Here is a 4,322-nt window from a genome sequence, read left to right as displayed (position 1 = left end):
TGATTTTTGTAATCAAACAAATTCTCTCATTTTCTTTATTTCTTTAAATTCTAGTTGTTGTTTTGTACACAACAGAATTAAGTCTTTTAAATATAGTGAAGATTGTCCAACAATTTCCCACTGAAACAAGGTTCTTCTAAAGACCAAATCCCACTCTTCATTCCCACTTCTCCTGCTATTTACCACTGCCACTGATTCACATTTATCAAGGGACACAGAAAATAATCTAGGAAATGCATCTTTTAAGCATCCATTGCCAACCCAATTATCATGCCAGAATTGTGTTTTCCTCCCATCACCAATAATAAGTTTTGTGTTGACCTTAAAATATTCTAGCAGCTCAGGGCAAGTTCTAGCAACCCCCAATATATCTCTCCAAATCATAGACAACCTTGAACTTGCAACAGGTAATGGCCACCAACCCCCTCCAACCTTTGGGTATTTGCTGCAAATCACTTGTTTCCAGAGAGTGCCATTTTCACACCCAAATCTCCACCACCATTTCAAAAGAAGACAATCATTCATGAGTGTCACCTTTCTAATGCCTAAGCCCCCATTACTTTTGCTTTGAGTGATTTTCTGCCCATTTGACCAAATGGATTTTCCTTCTCAGTTCATCACCCCCCCAAAGGAATCTAGACTGTATTTTATCAATCTCCTTTGCAATCCCTTCAGGCATTTTAAATAAGGATAAGTAGAAATTGGTAGGGATGATAACATAGACTTGATCATTGTCAACCTACAGATGGCAGACTTAATGAAGAGGGATTGAAAACATAAGACACTATGTTAGGTTTTTATTCTTGGCAATCCCGTTTGACAAAACTCCTTTCAGTTGTACTTATTTTCGCATTTTTTATTTCAGTGAGACTATGAGTGTTTAGATGCGAAGCCAACCCGAATTGTGCCTTGCAGAGAAGTTTGTGATGTTAATGCTTTCAAGATTGCCACTTCGCTGATTATGACGGGGATCGAGCTGCCCGGTCAGCTCACGGGAGTCCAGGGGGCAGCGCCCCTTGGCGGGTCCAGGGTAGCGCCACGGCGGGGTCGAGGGGTAACGCCCCCGAAGCAAAATGCAAAAATGCATTCCAAGTTGCCTATCCGCTCGAGCGGGCATTCCCACGCTCGAGCGGAGAATGCTGAGTTCCATAAGTTTATTCGCCTGCAAAAATACTGGATGTTGTTTTTTCCCGCTTGAGTGGAACTTTCCGCGCTCGAGCGTAGGTCCGCTCAAGCGGCCAATCTGACGCTCGAGCAGAGATCGCGGGACAGTTTTCTATAAATACGTGTTTCAGTCCAAATCCAGGATAACTTCTCCAGATCTTCTTCTTGGGTTCTAGGATTTATATCTGGAGATATTTTGTTAGTTTTCTTTGATGTTTTGATTGAGTAGTCAACTCATGGTTTAAAGAGTATACATCAAAGGATTATTTGTTTGTTCTACACAAAAGAGAGAGTTGTTCTTCGGTGGATTCTGAAGAATTCGAGCCTGAAGCTTTGGTGGATTCCGGAGTGGCTCGTCGTCAAGACAATTCCGAGGTGAAGACGGGGTTGGAAGAGACACATAGAGGTTGGTTCAATTCGGGCGTGGATTCGCTAGGTAATTGAGAGTATACCTGTGTAATTCCTTTATATCTTCTTAGTGGATTGTTTTGTGGCTGTTGCCCGTGATTTTTTATGACAATTGGAGGTGTCCAATTGTGGTTTTTCCACGTAAAATCGTTGTGTTGATTTGTCTTGATTGTTTGATTGGGATTGTTATATAGTGCTTAAAATTGATACATAATCACAAATCAACATCTAGGGGATTTCTAAATTTTTCACACTATACAAAATGCTAAAACCTCGGGTTATCTTTTGATTGTTTGGTCCATTGCTCGTAGTTGCACCTGAAAATTTGAACGTTGAGATCACTTCTGTCAATAATTTAAATAGTCCTTTTATTTGATATCTTGCTTGACCATGTGACCTATGCCAATGAAATTGAAGAAATCCTCTAACCTTTGTTTCTATATAATTTTACTCATTAAACATGTCAGTTTTTGCAGTCTTGTTAATAAAAGTTGTAACTTGTACTAAACCTAGCCAGCATTTTTCACCATATTTTAAATAATAATAATAGTAATCCCAGTTGACATGTTTGTATGGCTGTTCATAATTTGCGTTGCTCCCCCATGGCTTTTTCTGTATTTGCTTCCAGCTTTGGTATCATCTTTCAAAAACTCTAGCAGAGGATGCTGCCTGGAAGTTCACAAAAGAGAAATGTATTGACATGGTTGTAATAAACCCATCAATGGTTATGGTCCTCTGTTACAACCAACGCTTAATGGAAGTTCTGCTGATATCTTGGAATTAATAAATGGTGAGTATTTTTAAAATGTTTGAAATGCTTACCATCCTACGTTCTTTGAAATGTTTTTTCCCATTCACTTTGCTTTTCTGGTGTGCAGGTTCACAAACATATCCAAATGTTTCGTATGGATGGATTAATGTTAAAGATGTTGCAAATGCACACATTCAAGCATATGAAATTCCTTCAGCCATCGGAAGATATTGTTTGGTTGAGAGAATCGCACACTTCTCTGAAGTTGTGAAAATTCTACATGAGCTTTATCCTTCTTTTCAACTTCCAAAAAAGTAAGCATTTTGTGATTTGTTGTTGACTTTAATTGTACTTTTGTAAAGTAGTAATTGCCTTTGGAATTGAAGCTCTACTTCACAAAAAAGAAAAAGAAAAAAAGCATTGCTAAATCTTCTTCTAGAAATGTTATCCATGTTCTTTATATTTTTACCAATTAAATTCAGACTATTTGTCATGTCATAAAATATGGGCATATTAGGGCATCCTCAATCAACATATCTATTCTTTTGTCTTTTGCCAGCTTTTTATGTTGGCATCTTGTCAAGTTGCAAGATGCAGTTCCATCTACATCTACTAAGTCTTTAACGTGTTTTCACATGATTCCTTTTTCCTTTTTGGCTATGATGTAAATTACATGCATGGGACAAACATAATATAGTAGATGTGGTGAAGCTTTAATGAGAAAGCAGTCCTCAAGAGCAGAGTTATTGTGGGTTTCTTCTATCATTTTAAGTGACGACATTCAAGCCGAAGATGCTTGGTGCTCTCAATGATTTTTAAGACATGAAGACTTGAATAATATTAGCTGTTATTCTCTTCTCTGATTATAACTAGTACATTCGATCAGGTGCTTAATTCTTTATGCTTTTAGAAGACTTGTCCTTTTCATTTGTTGAAACAAGTTTACTGAATAATGGTAAACTTAAGGTTCTTAGTCAACTCATTTATCAGGTCTAATTGGTATGTTTTACCAAGACTAGCCAAAACTTTGTAGAGATTTCTGTAACTTCATTTAAATTAGAAATTTTAAAATGTGGCATGTAGTGTTTTTTAGGAGGTAATTTGTTCCAAATCATAAGGTTATTGTCATTCTTTACCATTAGTTATTATTATTATTATTATTATTATTATTATTATTATTAGACGATTTTTATTTTTATTTTTATTTTTATAATGTTTCATTGATGTATTTCTATAATATTTGCTGATACTCCTTCAAAATTTCTTTTTTCTCATTCATTTTTACTTCTGATTGATGAATGAGTCTCTAAGGATTAGTCTCACACATGAAACCTCAATTTGGCCAATTTTTTTCTGGTAGAATTGGCTTTTGTTATGAATTATATTTCTAATTAGTTATATTATTGTTTTTCTTACCTTTTTGGATACACTATAAGGGTTTCGGATGACAAACCATATATTCTATTACACCAAGTATCCAAGGAAAAAGCAAAAACGTTGGGCATCGACTTCATTTCCCTCGAGGAGGGCCTCAAGGAAATCGTTGAAAGCTTAACAGAGAAGAAATATTTTGGGATGTATGGAGGATTTTGGAAAAACATGTGATGGTGAGCCATAGAGTGTTGGCATATTTACTTGTCAATAGAACTAAAATGAAAGAAACAATAAAATAAAAATAAAATGTGGTTGGCTGGTACGATTTTTAGAACTGTCTTGTATTAAATTATGGAAAAATGTTATGGTGCGCACTTTTTTAGGGATGTATATGTATTCATCTTATTATAAAATGTATAATTTTATCATTTTGTAATATCAACCATAAAATGCATAATTTCATCATGAATTGATGTAATAAAATATCTACAATTTTGTAGTTGATATTACAAAAATTTGTAACTTAATTACGACATTTTTTATTATGCTAATTTGTAACAATATTACACATTTTATGATAATGGTACATACATATGCACCCTTAGAGGGCCACACCATATGAGAA

General features: G+C 35.3%; 1 long non-coding RNA gene across 1 annotated transcript; it reads left to right on the top strand.

Annotated features, from left to right (window-relative positions):
- The first annotated feature begins 2,131 nt into the window (after positions 1–2,131).
- On the top strand, positions 2,132–3,976 carry LOC114299704 (uncharacterized). The gene is made up of 2 exons (XR_014351490.1): positions 2,132–2,637; positions 3,760–3,976. It is a non-coding gene; the product is annotated as an uncharacterized LOC114299704 (long non-coding RNA).
- Positions 3,977–4,322: the final 346 nt, after the last annotated feature.

This window comes from Camellia sinensis, chromosome 14, assembly GCF_055761805.1.
Source record: "Camellia sinensis isolate YWXY chromosome 14, ASM5576180v1, whole genome shotgun sequence".
NCBI lineage: Eukaryota > Viridiplantae > Streptophyta > Magnoliopsida > Ericales > Theaceae > Camellia > Camellia sinensis.
This window is presented reverse-complemented; position numbering and strand designations above follow the sequence as displayed.